This window comes from Protopterus annectens, chromosome 6.part0 (assembly GCF_019279795.1).
Source record: "Protopterus annectens isolate FY-2018-M chromosome 6.part0, PAN1.0, whole genome shotgun sequence".
Classification (NCBI taxonomy): Eukaryota; Metazoa; Chordata; order Ceratodontiformes; family Protopteridae; genus Protopterus; species Protopterus annectens.
In genome coordinates this window covers 539,837,669-539,854,269 of record NC_056737.1, presented here as the reverse complement: position 1 = coordinate 539,854,269, position 16,601 = coordinate 539,837,669, and positions in this window count along the sequence as shown.

The following is a 16,601-nucleotide window of genomic DNA, read 5'->3' as shown; positions in this document are numbered from 1 at the left end:
GCTGTGTATTTATTTGGGCTGCTCTGTTTCAACAAACTAGGAAGTATGCATGTTCTGGGGCTGTTGTGTGTGGTATATATTTTATTCTGCAAGTGCACGTCTTTGCTGGGCATTTTAGTCTGTTGCAATGCTCCGTTTGAAGTCCGGTTTTTGATGTTTTATCTTTCTGCTCCATGCTGGGCTGCTACTGTGTATTATCCTGCTGCAATGCTCCATTTGACCAAACTAGGAACGAAGTATACTCCATTTCAACAAACTAGGAAGTGTGTGTGTGTGTCCGTTTGAGTTCTAGTCTTTGCCGGGCTGCTCCATTTGAGCGCCAGTCTTTGCTGCCATTGCTGGGCCATGTATTGTATTCTGCAAGTCTTTGATGGGCTATGTATTGTATTCTACAAGTCTTTGCTGGGCTATGTATTGTATTCTGCAATTTTTGTTTGTAGGAACGAAGTAAGTATGCGCGGTTTGAACAAACTAAGAAGTGTCTGTTTCAGCGCGAGTCTTTGCTGGGCTATGTACAGTATTGTATTCTGCAAGGTGTGTGTGTGTGTGATGGGAATTTCTTCACAAAGTAATAGTTCTCAGATGAAACCTCCATTGCAACAGTGGCATTTAAGATTACGCCCAATAGTTTGTAGATGAAGCTCAGTGTGTGCATAGCACATTGACATATGCTGGACAGTCTAGGCTTTAAGGATTAAAGAATCTCTTATCACTAATTCAGGCAGCCAAAACCAGGAAAAGGGGTAAAACAAAACATTTATTTCTGTTATAGATACAAACCACAGCATGATAGGCATTATACACAATCTATGCAACTGTGCACATTTGTTTTAGCAACTAAAGGTTTTTGAGATGATTTGATGATGTAATGACAATGCATTAATTAAGTAATTATTTCCCTTTGAAGCTCTTGTATCTAAATATATTTTCATCTATTTACAGCTATATATTATGTAAGATATAAGCATAGCAGTAAATATTAACTAAAAAAAAGACTGAAACACAGTATCAAACCTATAAATGTGAGAAGGCAGGGCAAGGCCAGCTACTGATAAAATGGGAGGACTAGCTCTGAAGCTCTTATTTGAATTTTAGTTTTATAGTGTATATTCAGTTATGCTCCAAAATGTATTTTAAAACTAGAGACAGAGTCCAAAAACTTGCAGAAACTTGTTAAACAGTTTACACATTTTTTGAGGATCAGTCCTTTTTCATATTCAGTTGTTTTAGTGGAAATGTATTTACAATGATGGGCTGATCTATGCAGGATGCATACAGTAGCTATTAATATAATAATAATTAATAAATATAATATATACATCTGAGTGTATGTCTAGAAACAATATGAAAAATAATGACAACTATTTTCATTTATATGTTATATTATAACTACCTTAGAAGTAGATAAATGAATGCAATTGATTTATGATACCAGCCATAATATCCACATCTGTATCTTGGATATTCAGCACAGTAGAGGTCAAAGGTAACTGCATGCAGCTGTATCAGTGGCATAGAATCATAAATACCTGATTACAGCCTATTCATCCCAAGTTCATGTAATGGTTTTGGGTGGGATAAGAGGCTTAGTGAGATGTATTTTATTGCTGATTTTAGGTGTTATTACTTGCAGACATGAATGTGGGAGGCAGCTGCTGATCCTGGGGGAGGAAATGTGTTTCTCAAATGGTATGAGCCATGTTCCAATGAGATGATTTTTATTTCTGCAGAGATTGCGGTTGATGACTGATACTGGTGCTTACAGGGAATGTAATCTAATATAATCAGCAAGATGTGTATAGTTTAGGTGACAGGAAGGGCTCAGGGATATAAATATTATATACATTTTATTGCTGTTTTACAGTAGTTCTAGCATTTATCAACTCAGTATGTAGGGCAATATTTCTGACTTTTTGTATTTGTGTATTTACAGACACAACAGTATGCTACAACATTACAGTATTGCGCATGTCGTCAAAATATATTTGGGTGGGATAAGAGGCTTAGTGAGATGTATTTTATTGCTGATTTTAGGTATTATGACTTGCTGACTAGTACCAGCATAAAGCTACCATATATTTGGACAATATTCCTGGCTCTGTCACTACTGTGTAAAATTTAGGTAGGAGGAATTGCTCAATAATATGTAAGTGTTATACTATTTTTACTGAATTACTCCTGGTCTTCTCCTAACAAATGGTAATGAGTATGTCACACCTGCACCAGGTAATATAATGAATGCATACTCAGCAGGTTAGGTGCAGTAATTATCACCTATGTCTGAGCATGCAGAACTGTGCATCAATGACATGCAGGTAATTATCACATTAACAATAAGTGAAGTTACAGTACAACACTAACTCATTACCACTTTTCAGGTAAAACTCTCAGCAGCTGTCACTGTTATTCACATAAGTAGAAGTCATTATCACATTGATGAATGCCAAGCCAGATTTGAGTTTTTATCTACGTGCAGTCATTTCAAGCCACCACCCCCACCATATTCTTTCTGTCATTTTTACAATTTGTTTGATCGACAGTAAAGTCCCCATTGTGGTTATATGCTTCATATTTTTGTGAACTACTGCAGTTGAACATTGTATAACTGGGCTGCTTTCCTGGGTCAGTCTTGATCTTTTCACATGTTTTCTTGGTCTGCTCTCCATTCAGTCTCCCTCGCTTCAGGTTTGTTTTGGACTTATGGTTATGGAAATTGATTTTTTTTCATAATTTGGTAAATAACTTTGCAAGGGAGCATCTGAATGTGCTAAATAATACCTCATTTTGAAAAGATTATTTATAGTTCTAACATGGTAAAAGAATGGTGCCTGTATGTTGTACTCATAGGCAGATATCAAAGTTTGTTTGGGACTTAGGTTATGGAAATTATGATTTTTTTCATATTTTGGTAAATAACTTTGCAAGGGGGCATCTGAATGTGCCACGTAATATCTCATTTTGAAGACAGTATTGCTGGTTCTAACATGATAAAATAATTATGCCTGTATGTTTGACACATGTGCAGATATCAAAGTTTGTTTGGGACTTATGGTTATGGAAATTATGATTTTCTTTTCATATTTTGGTAAATAACTTTGCAAGGGAGCATCTGAATGTGCCAAGTAATATCTCATTCTGAAGACACTATTGCTGGTTCCAACATGGTAAAAGAATTCTGCCTGTATGTTTGACACATGTGCAGATATCAAAGTTTGTTTCGGACTTAGGTTTTGGAAATTATGATTTATTTTCATATTTTGGTAAATAACTTTGCAAGGGAGCATCTGAATGTGCTAAGTAATACCTCATTTTGAAAAGATTATTTATAGTTCTAACATGGTAAAAGAATGGTGCCTGTATGTTGCACTCATAGGCAGATATCAAAGTTTGTTTCGGACTTAGGTTATGGAAAGTATGATTTTTTTTTCATATTTTGGTAAATAACTTTGCAAGGGAGCATCTCATTGTGTGAAGTAATACCTCATTTTGAAGACAGTGTTACTCCTTACAACATGGTAAAAGAACTGTGTCTGTGCAGTGCACACACGTACAGATATCACAGTTTTAGTCTTGTACGAATATGAAAATTATACATTTCCAATACTTCTCATTATTATGCCCATATCTTTGCGAGGGAGCACGGTAATCACACAAATGATGCATCATTTTGAAGCTGACATTCAGATGCACAACTTCTACACTAATAAGTAGGCTCTGTCTGTTACAGGTGATGAGATATTATGCTTTGTTTATTTATTAATTATGAGAAATAATATATTAATCATATTTCTGTGAATATCTCATGAAAGGAGTGTCACACGGTAATGGTTAAGGTATCATTTTAAAGCTGACATTCATACTAACAAATTAAATTCAAATTGTATGGGTCTGCATGGTACATAGACCAAGATATTGTGCTTTGCTTTTCCAAAAAGATAAAAAATTGCACAATATCAGCATTCCTTGCCAAATATTTAATAATGACTTTGCTATGCACTATCAACATTTACACTGTTGGAAAGGTCAGTGTCTGCTGAACAACTTTCGAGTTAACATTTTTACTGTAGCTTTTATAGTTAAAGAGTTATGAAAATTTGTTTTCTGTATAGTATTACAAATGGATTTTCTGAAAATGAGCTCAGGCTGCACTGTTGTTCCTATGGTGGAATTAAGCAGGCAGCTTTTTCTGAGCTGCTCCAGAGTTTGTTTGTTTCTTTCGGCTTTTCCCGGTTAGGGGTCGCCACAGCGGAACTCCAGTCCGCTAAGGATTGGCAGTAGATTTTGACGTGCTGGCTTGCTGGACCTAACGTACAACCTTCAACGAAGGAACGCCCAATCACACATGTCGCCACACAGAAGACGCTCTATACTACTCAGAAACAGCTCCTCGTGGTCCTGCAGAGTGGTGCTAGCAGCAGAGAACTGAGAAAAGCGACTACTTTCCTGATCTAAGTATTTTTTTGCTGTTTTTACCTGAGAGACCTTCCTTTTCTTACTTTGAACAAGTTTATACTACTTTATTACCTGTTTTTTGCATTGTACATTATCTGCACTTAAAGTTACATTTGGTCGAAAGTTTGTTGTTAAATTTAACTGTTGAGGCTAACCACTAATGTGAGCTAGCCTGTGTAAGTGATTTATTACTGTTTTTCCTGCATTTCTGTGTACTTTTTAAGTTAAAAAACAAAAAAAAAAATCCTTGTTTTCCCACCTTTCTCGACTAGTTTAGACCAGTATACAGGATTTGCTGCATTCTGGACTGTGGTGTAGTTCCTGTGTTGTCCATTGCCTTACTTGAATAGAAGGAAGTTTCTTTGCTCACCAGTGGGAGTGGGGAGCCTTGAGCAGCCTATCTGTCCATGAAGGAGTGACCTCAGCACAAGAACTTGTAGTAATTGGTCGTTTTGGACCATTTCCAGCTCTTTTGAAGTTCCCTGTTTAAAATCCGCCCCTGAGCCTTTTTTTCTGGCTATACTACTCAGAAACAGCTCCTCGTGGTCCTGCAGAGTGGTGCTAGCAGCAGAGAACTGAGAAAAGTGACTACTTTCCTGATCTAAGTATTTTTTGCTGTTTTTACCTGAGAGACCTTCCTTTTCTTACTTTGAACAAGTTTATACTGCTTTATTACCTGTTTTTTGCATTGTACATTATCTGCACTTAAAGTTACATTTGGTCGAAAATTTGTTGTTAAATTTAACTGTTGAGGCTACCCACTAAAGTGAGCTAGCCTGTGTAAGTGATTTATTACTGTTTTTCCTGCATTTCTGTGTACTTTTTAACTTAAAAAACAAAAAAAAAAAAAAAAAAATCCTTGTTTTCCCATCTTTCTCGACTAGTTTAGACCAGTATACAGGCTTTGCTGTATTCTGGACTGTGGTGTAGTTCCTGTGTTGTCCATTGCCTTACTTGGATAGAAGGAAGTTTCTTTGCTCACCAGTGGGAGTGGGAAGCCTTGAGCAGCCTATCTGTCCCTGAAGGAGTGACCTCAGCATAAGAGCTTGTAGTAATTGGTCGTTTTGGACCATTTCCAGCTCTTTTGAAGTTCCCTGTTTAAAATCCGCCCCTGAGCATTTTTTTCTGGCTATACTACTCAGAAACAGCTCCTCGTGGTCCTGCAGAGTGGTGCTAGCAGCAGAGAACTGAGAAAAGCAACTACTTTCCTGATCTAAGTATTTTTTTGCTGTTTTTACCTGAGATACCTTCCTTTTCTTACTTTGAACAAGTTTATACTGCTTTATTACCTGTTTTTTGCATTGTACATTATCTGCACTTAAAGTTACATTTGGTCGAAAGTTTGTTGTTAAATTTAACTGTTGAGGCTACCCACTAAAGTGAGCTAGCCTGTGTAAGTGATTTATTACTGTTTTTCCTGCATTTCTGTGTACTTTTTATCTTAAAAAACAAAAAAATATCCTTGTCTTCCTGCCTTTCTCAACGAGTTTAGACCAGTATACAGGCTTTGCTGTATTCTGGACTGTGGTGTAGTTCCTGTGTTGTCCATTGCCTTACTTGCATAGAAGGAAGTTTCTTTGCTCACCAGTGGGAGTGGGGAGCCTTGAGCAGCCTATCGTTTAAACAGGCTTAAACTATTCCTGGCTCCGCCAAGTCTGCACTTCAATTTTTCCCTTAAGAAAGCTCTACTTTCAATAAAATCAACCTATTTGCTTTATCATAAGCCCAGCACTTGCTCCTAAAACCTTTCTTTTAAGTGAAGCACCCTTAAACTAACATAAGCACTACATTCACCTATAACCCATGCTAATACCCACTTCCCTTCAAAGTCCTCTCTCTGACCCAGTTACACATCACCCCCTTATACTATTCTGGCATGTCGAGTGGTACATTACTGACGTCCTCTCCAGTTCAGCTGCTTAATCTGGGAATCCTGAGACAATGTTACAATTGTCTCATTTACACAGACAACCCTCTCCTCCTCCCAACAAACACAAACACATGTGAGAGATGCAACTATATAGCCAAACTGGAGGCTGAACTCTCTCAACACAGGACTAGCAAGACCAGACAGGAGGAGAAGGTAACCACACACACAACAAACCCAGTCTCACATAAACCAACCACAACTGCAAACCAAACACATAGTAACACAAAGACATACTCGGAGGCTCTAATAAAAAACGTACCGAAACAACAGATGCTCCCAAAGCAGACATCCAAGAAAACAACACCTCAAAACTCTGCACAAGCAACACATAATACACAAAGCCAGTGTGCCAAACAATCACAGCCCTTAAGGCGAAACACCATGCCTGATACACTAGTAATAGGTGACTCTATAGTCAGACACACTGACGTCCTGCTTACCAGGCTGAACAAAGAGAGGGTAATGGTGAGCTGCCTGTCGGGAGCTAGGATCCGCCACATAACACAAGCACTCAGGTCACTCCAAAGCAAGCACAAATATGACTCCGTCATTGTCCATGCCAGTGTGAATGACCTGAAACGTACCTCCTTGGACTACATGAAAAGAGACATAGAGGAGCTCTCTGATTATGTAGCCCAGGCTGGTATGACTCTGACCCTGAGCAGCATCTTGCCCTCACCAAGAATGATGCCACAATACAAAGACAAGATGATCAGCTTTAATAATTGGCTCAATTACCGGTGTCATTCTAGGGGGATCCAATGTCTGTCTGCTTGGGATGACATGCTGGCCAAGCCACGCTGCTTCGCAAGGGACAGCTTGCACCTGTCACCACTGGGCTTCTGGATATTGGCTAAGGCTCTTGCCACCCCCATAGTGCCTTTTTTAGGCAAGGCTCACAAGACAAACCCACCACCTTAGAAAACAATAAAGAAAAAAACTAAGGGTAATGCTGCTCAATGCCAGAAGTCTAAATCTCAAGATGCAGGCTCTCAAAGCACTCCTCAGTATGGAGAGCATCGATGTCTGTGCAGTAACTGAAACCTGGTTCAAGGCTCCTGAGAGCACCCCAGCCCTACCAGGTTATACCTCGTATCATGCATTTCGGCCCCAAAACCTTGGCCGAACCATAAAAGGAGGGGGAGTGTACATATTCATTAAAGACACCCACACCTCCAGGTTAGTGACAATGTACGAAGCATCGGAGACCATCCATGTGCAACTAACCGTAGGCAAAACTGCTATACAACTTGTAGCATGCTACAGACCACCCTCGCAATCTCAGGAACTCCAATCAGCCTTCCTGAAGACACTGGAGGATATGAATGTCTCACCAAATACCATCATATTGGGAGACTTCAACTACCCAAACATAGACTGGGTGCATTACTCAAGCCCCAACACCCTAGCCCAAAGGTTCCTGGAATTCATCAACTCAAATGCGATGGAACAACTAGTCACCTCCCCCACAAGGGGAAATAATATACTTGACCTGATCATCACAAACATGGGGACAAAATGCTCAACACCGGAAGTATACCCCTCACTAGTGAGATCAGACCATAAACTAATAACCCTAGATATTCATATCCCACCTCCACCCCCAGCACAAAACACCACAGTGAGAAACTTCTCAAAAGCCAACTTTACACTCCTTAGGACTGAAATGGTATCCTTCAAGCCCCCTGGGCCAGTGGAAACCACATCCCACACTGCTGAATCCTTCACAAATGCTTTCTATGGGCATCTCCAAGAATGCATGGATCATGCAATCCCAAATAAAACCAAGACCCTTTCCACCAAAGGCAGGTATCCTATCTGGTGGACCCCAGCCATAAACAAACTTTATAACAAAAGAAGGAAGCTACTGCAAGACAGAGCAAAATCCCATAAAGGGAAGGCATCCCTGATCAGCACTAGCAAAAAACTAAGTTCGCTAATAAAATCATCAAAGGCCAACTTCTAGAGAAAAATTGCTAAGGACACTAAAGATAATCACAAGGCCTTCTTCAGTTATGTTAGAAACCTGGGCGGAAACCCTCAGATATGTGCAGAGTTAGTTCATAACGGCAAAAAATACACTGAACCCACAGATATTGCCTACATACTGGCAGACAGGTTCAGTGCAAATTTCTCCCCTCCCTCTCCCCCAAAAGACAAAATAAATATCTCAGCTGAATGCAACCTCCCTGAAATCTCAGATGTCCAGGTGAGAGCTGCCCTCAGCAAAGCTAAAAATACAGCATCCATGGGACCTGATGGTGTCCCGGGTTGCGTGCTACGTGAACTCCTAGAGGAGCTAAACCCACACATAAGAACGCTGTTTAATCTTAGCCTTGCTACAGGATGCATCCCTGAATACTGGCGTACAGCCGCATTGGTCCACTCCACAAAAGTGGCACCTCTACAGACCCTGGAAACTACCGCCCCATAAGCTTGACCAGCCTGGTCTGCAAAGCTATGGAAAGGATCATTATGGAACTCATAAACAAAGACATCGGCGACCTACAGACAATTGACCCTACCCAGTTCGGCTTTGTAAAAGGCAGATCCTGTCTTTTAAACCTGGTGGTCTTTTTTGAAACAGTCACTAGAGCCATCGATGAAGGCAAAGCAGTTCATACAGCCTACCTGGATCTGGCAAAAGCCTTCGACACAATACCCCACTCAGGCATCATCGACAAGCTCAACAGCTTAAATGTAAACCCGTTTGTCACAAGATGGGTTGCAAACTGGCTAAAGGACAGAACCCACAAAGTCAGAATAGCTGGAGCTATGTCAGACTCTAAGCCAGTCACAAGTGGAGTCCCACAGGGCTCTGTCTTGGGACCCCTCTTGTTCGGCATTTATTTCTCAGATGTGCAGGCAAACATGGGGGGGGTTGTGGCTGACAAAGTTCGCAGACAACTGCAAACTAGGTGCCATAGTCGACACACCAGCTGACACATGCATCCTCCAGAAGGGCCTCACAGAAACAGACGACTGGTGCAAGAGTCATGGCCTTAAACTAAATGCCAAAAAATGTATAGTCATCCCCTTTGGAAAAAACAAAGGACCCACAAATTACCACATAGGTGGTAATCCATTAAGTACGGAAAAAGTAATCAGAGACCTGGGGACCCAAGTTGACAGTGACCTCTCATTTGACACCCACGTCGCCAAAGTGGTTCGAAAGACCTTCTACCTTGCCCACCTTATCATGAAGGGATTCACATCCAGATCAAAGGATGTCATTGTACCCTTATATTCCTCCCTTATCAGGCCTATGATTGAGTACAATGCCCCATTTGGTATGTACCCCACCCGGCACCTGCAGCAGCTGGAGAGACCCCAAAAGTACCTTACCAAGAGGATCAAGGGTCTCCAGCATATGTCATATGCTGCCAGACTAAAAAAGCTCCAGCTCTATTCAGTAGCATACCGCCTGCTCAGAGGTGATCTGTGCCTTACGTACAAGGCCATGTCCAATTCGGAATTAATGGACATGCTCCACCTCAAAAAATCCAAATCCATCAGAGCCATGAGAGCTAAAGATCTAAACCTCAGCACAAATATGAATAGGACATGCTGGAGGGACAGATTCATAACCAAGAGGCTTCCTGCACTATGGAACAGGATACCTGTCCATGTTAGGCAGAGCCCCTCACTGACTCTCTTCAATAGAAATCTGGGCGAATGGATGGGTGATCGTAGGTTTACCCCGGGGGTCATTTCTGTGTCATTGCTAGATAGAGGCAAAGTAAACTAAATTTAATTTAAATTGTACACTTTTGTATCATTACATGGGGTGGCGAAAGGCACATACACTTTGGCTAGGCTTATAAATGCCCTAGGGCAGATAGCCTAGTTCTATACTATGAAACTATGAAACTATAACTGAGAATCGAATGGGCAACGTCTAACTGTGAGGCGACAATGCTACTGCAGCACCACCGCAGAGCTGCTCCAGAGTGAATGAGTTAAATACTGTGGTTAACCAATCACAACTTTAAGCAGCATATTCATTAAGAATTAAAAGAAATACACACTCAAAAAACACAGTAATAATAAATGTTCTAAAACACAGGGTTAAATTCAAATTATTTTCAGTGTTTAAGTGTACATGCTTTTAAGAAAGTTTTAAGGGAAACTTTACTATTTAAACAAGGTAGTTTGTTGGCTTTAAAGAACATTATCCATCTTTGTTCATTTGCTTCTGTAATGTTCTTTATGTCCCCTCCTCTCATGGTCTCATGTACAACTTCCAGAATAAAGAATTTAAAGACATGATCATTACCCTTTTCCATGACATGTTGTGCTAATGCACTTTCTGACTTCTTATTTTTAATATCCCTTAAGTGTTCTAATATTCTTTCTTTAAGACTACAATTCGTCTTACCTATATAAAATAATAAAAAATCCAGGCCACCAATGAAGGCAAAAAAAACTTTTATATATTAGCACTTTCATCTTGACCACCTGGTCTTAATGAGTATGTTAGCATCAAGCCAGTTTTGATAGCCAAAGCAGTCAGAGTTTGACTATATATATTGATGCTAATTGGGGCATGATTATTGCAATTTTATTATTAATGTATTCTTATGATGAGCTATGTGTAGGTAAGGTAGATATGTGCTATCTATCACGCATTATATATTCATCATATCATTACATTTTTATTTGTGTGTGGTTCTTTAAATTTTAATTGTCTGCAATTGTGAGAGCTTTATAAGCAATGTGTAGCACTTGTGTTGTATATCTGAAGAAGTCTTGTGTCAAGACGAAAGCGCTAATATATAAACTTTTTTTGCCTTCATTGGTGGCCTGGATTTTTTATTATTTTGTACTTGGTGTAGTCAATTAACAAATGGATATATTGGGCACTTAAATTCAAGTTCAGAATCTGCCATTGCCTCAATAGTTCCGGGTATGCCTGGCCATAGCTAGGCATAGTGAAAACTCTGAGTCCTGTCGGAACTATTTGGTGTTTCATAGAGGGTTCAAAATGAAAGCGTTGCCACTGCATATGCTTAAATTTATACATTTTATCTTCCAGCATTTTGTATTTATCTTGAAATTTCAGATATAAATTCTTATCTTCTGGCTCAGGCATAGCTTCTTGCGTGATATTACTGTGTAAGAGAGGTTTAATCGTGACCTCAAGAATGTTATTTAAACACTGACTCTTCTTTGGTAGAACTCCAGCTCCATTCATTGGGTTATATGGGAGCTCTATTTGCACTTGATTTAAAAGCCCTTCGGCCATGTTCAGTATTTGGAGAGGGAAATCAACAATATGAAAAAGTTATAAACTCTAAATACCAAAATAAAGTGACAGAAGAAATAAAATATGAGTCAAAGTTGCAAGCAAAAACCCCAGTCACTCACAGCTGCAGTCAATAAAAGTCTCCTGATTTTAAACACAAATCCAGTGTAGAGTCAAATCCAGTAAAAACTCACAGCTGCAAGCAATAAACGTCTCCAGATTTTAAGCACAAATCTAGTAGAAAATAATGATCCAAAGGTGAAGTAATATCAAAGATTTAATAAAAAATGAGTGCTTTCACGGTACACCTGATCGCTTCATCAGACTTTAGAAATGCATGCAATACAGCAAGCTGTTTAAATACTATGGTTAACCAATCACAACTTTAAGCAGCATATTCACTGAGAATTAAAAGTGTATACACACACAAAAAAACACAATAATAATAAACATTCTAAAACATTGGGTTAAATTCAAATTCTTTTCAGTGTTTAAGTGCACATGCTTTTAAGAAAGGTTTAAGGGAAACTTTACTATTTAAACCAGGTAGCTTGTCTGCTTTAAAGAACATTATCCATCTTTGTTCATTTGCTTCTGTAATGTACTTTATTCCCCCTACTCTCATGGTCTTATGTATAACTTTCAGAACAAAGAATTTAAAGACATGTTCATTACCCTTTTCCATGACATGTGCTAATGCACTTTCTGGCTTCTTGTTTTTAATATCCCTTAAGTGTTCCAATATTCTTTCTTTAAGGCAATGATCTGTCCTACCTATATAAAACACATAGCATACAGTACAGAAACTAAAATAATGATTCTCGTTGTGCAGTCTGCATAAAAATTAAATTCTATCCTTACATCTAGTTGGTGGTGTGTAAAGTGACTGCCACTAAAATGTGTTTACATGCTAGGCAATTTCTACAGGAATATGTGCCTACCCTGTCAGAATATATAGATCTCTTATCACTGTTGGCCTTATAACACAAATGTCTCTTCAATGATTTGTTATTAATAAAAGAAAAACTTGGTTGGGTTGCTAATTCATCCTTCAGTTCATCTATAGTACTCAAAATATTCTAATTTCTTTTTATTATGTGTGATAAAATGGACTAATTACATGACAGTATTACTGTGCATGAAAAATGTCTTCAAGCAACTAAGGTCTGTAAATTATATAGGGATCTGGTCGTTTTTCAAAAAGGTGCTGTTTTCTCATGGCCGAGGGAACAGAGAGATACTCATACTGTCAACACTGATTCCGTTGAATCTACGATGAGGCAAACAGCTGACTCTTCAGCTGCAGCATCAGAACTAGCAGTTCTGCCTTTGAACTCCACACCGGAAGTGATAAATGAGCAAGAGAATGCAGGAGAGCATGCTGAGATACAGAGGCAAAGCCAGCAGGATACGGATATGATTATAGTAGATACTGAGCAAGTTGTTGATAAGGAAGTAATTCTAACAGTGAACGATAGAGCTGTTAGACCCAAAACAACTCAAACAAACCCAGGAAGAGATGCCATTCACAATACTTCGCAAGGGAACAGTTTTTTATTGAAAAATCCATTACCTATAAGGGAACGATCAAGGTGCCGTATAAGGAAGGGCAGAATTTAGCTCCTGAACAGTGTGAATGACCCCAATAGGGAAAGGGAAGAGCTGTAAATGACACAGACAGGTTCAGTAATAAATATTTCTTCTGATTTACTGTCTGAGGCACACATGTTGTTACTAGCTAACGGTTTACACTTTATACTTTCTCAGAAAGCAAATATGGCTGACATATTGAGAGAATTGAAATTGTTTGGTAGAAAGCTTACCCTGCATATTATGTTTAAAGGCAATAATAACTGTTATGAAGTTTTTAAGAAACCAAGCACATACATCCCCCCACCACATTTTATTATAGAAACTTTCCTAGAAGTATGTGAAAATTAGATTAGGGAAGTATTCCGTAAAGGTACTAAAAGCAACTATTTTAACATGTCTCAAATGGAATACCAGACCTTGCATGGATTAAAGGAAATGTGATGCATAGAAATTAGACCCGCTGACAAAGGTGGGGGGGTTGTAGTATTAGATAGAGATCTATATTTACAACAAATGTGGAGTCTTTTAAATGATGAGAACACATATATTTCTATTTCTAGAAGCGTTGTGAAAGGGATTATTAACATTTCATTTTTGGTGTTTGATTTATTAATTACAGGTATGATATCAGAACATTTGTTTAAATATTTTACTGTTGAATATCCATTGGTAGCAAACATGTATGGTCTACCTAAAATATATAAACATTCTACCATACCACCAATGCGACCAATAGTTTCTAGTAGAGGCTGGGCTATGGAGCCCCTCTCTATATTTGTAGAAAATAACCTGCACCCTTTTTTTGAAAGTTGGAATACTGTGCTTAGAGACACAAAGATGTTCATGCAGAATTTATATTCTAAAATGTCAGATATACAAGGTGAATAAATGTTTGTGGCCTTAGACATCGAATTTCTCTTTACAGTGACACCTAATACCTGGGGCATAGATAATATAAGAACATTTCTGACCCAAAAAGGTATGAACACTAATAAAGTTAGGCTTTTATGTGCATTATTAGAAATTATTTTGGAGAATAATGTGTTTACCTTTGATAATGAATTCTTTCTACAGAAGGTTGGCGTAGCTATGGGCACACCCTCTGCCAACATACCGCAACCTGGTCCTGGCACATTGGACAACTAATTAAATTCTGCGAAACGACAACTATGAAGATTCCATAAATGGTATGTTCATTTCATGGATGATATTTGTATGCTATGGAAAAATACAGAAGAGAAATTAAAGGAATTTATTATATATTTACATCAAACCATCAATTTTCTGAAATTCACTTTCAAATATTCAACACAATAGATTGATTTCTTAGATGTTAAGGTGACTAAAGATACACTACAAGGAATTAGAACTAGCCTATAAAGAAAACCCATGAGAAAGAACAACTTGTTACATAATAAGAGCATGCATCCTAACCATGTAAAGAGCAATGTACTTAAGGGACAAGTATATAGAGTCATGTGCTTGTAAAATGATGATTCACAACTTAAATTAGCTCTGCTTGACCTGAAACAGGAATTCCTTGATAGAGGTTATAATGAAATAGACATAGATAATTGCATAAGTAATGCATGGGATCATAGGGCTACTAGATGTAAATCATATTATGGTGAACATGAGGAAACACAAGAAAATAATAAGAGGTTAAAAATAGATAATTGTACTATTAACAACTCGTTCAGAGTAACATTACAATATTCCAATGACATAGGCACTTTCTGCACTATAATAAAAATACATTGGAATATTCTGAGTGCTATAGATGAATTGAATGATGAATTAAAAACCCAACCAAGTTTTTCTTTTATTAATAACAAAACATTGAAAAGACATTTGTGTTATAAGGCCAACGGTGATAAGAGATCTATATATTCTGACAGGGTAGGCACATATTCCTGTAGAAATTGCCTAGCATGTAAACACATTTTTAGTGGCAGTCACTTTACATACCACCAACTAGATGTAAGGATAGAATTTATTTTTTATGCAGATTGCACAAGAAACATTATTTATTTTAGTTTCTGTACTATATGTTATGTGTTTTATATAGGTAGGATATATTTTAGCCTTAAAGAAAGAATATTGGAACACTTAAGGGATATTAAAAACAAGAAGTCAAAAAGTGCATTAGCACAATGTCATGGAAAAGGGTAATTAACATGTCTTTAAATTCTTTGTTCTGGAAGTTATACATGAGAACATGAGAGGAGGGGGGATAAAGAACACTACAGAAGCAAATGAACAAAGATGGATAATGTTCTTTAAAGCTGACAAACTACCTGATTACATAGTAATGTTTTCCTTAAACCGTTCTTAAAAGCATGTGCTTTTAAACACTGGAAAGAATTTGAATTTAACCCTGTGTTTTAGAACGTTTATTAATATTGTGTTTTTTTGTGTGTGTATACACTTTTAATTCTTAATGAATATGCGGCTTAAAGTTGTGATTGGTTAACCATAGTATTTAAACAGCTTGCTATATTGTATGCATTTCTAAAGTCTGATGAAGCAGTTAGGTGTACCGCGAAAGCACTCGCTTTGTATTAAAGCTTTGATATTACTTCGCCTTTGGATCATTATTTTGTACTGGATTTGACTCTTCACTGGATTTGTGTTTAAAATCTGGAGACTTTTATTGCCTTCAGCTGTGAGTGACTGGGGTTTTTGCTTGCAACTTTGACTCATATTTTATTTCTCCTGTCACTTTATTTTGGTATTTGGAGTTTATAACTTTTTCGATCTGTGTATACCTCTGGACTGACCAGAGTGTGCAAGACTCTCCACATATATTGGTCATATCTCTACTGTAGTCCACAGGATCATTACTGTGCTATCAGTGGTACATTACTATGATGTCCTTAGGATGTCTGTCAGTAACCAATGGTGTACATGTCAATAGCAGATGTGACCTCCTACACACAACATGTCTGTTAAGACAAACCTTGTGACAGTAGCAACAGTCTACATATATACCTGCTATACATACATGACATCTCCTTGCACTAAGAGGTTGAGACTATCAGTGCTGAGGTAGGACTCCACTCCATGTTCTGGACGTATGGTAAACAGGTAAACATATATTTGTATATATATATATATATATATATATATATATATATATATATATATATATATGTATACATAAATGGATATATACATGTACATATATATATATACATATACAAGCACATATATATATATATATATATATATATATATATACATATACACATCTATATATGTCTACACATATACAGATATATAGATATATAGGCACATGTAGTTATAGATATCTACATATACATCAACATAAATAGATATATATGTACATATATGATGCACATACATATATATATATATATA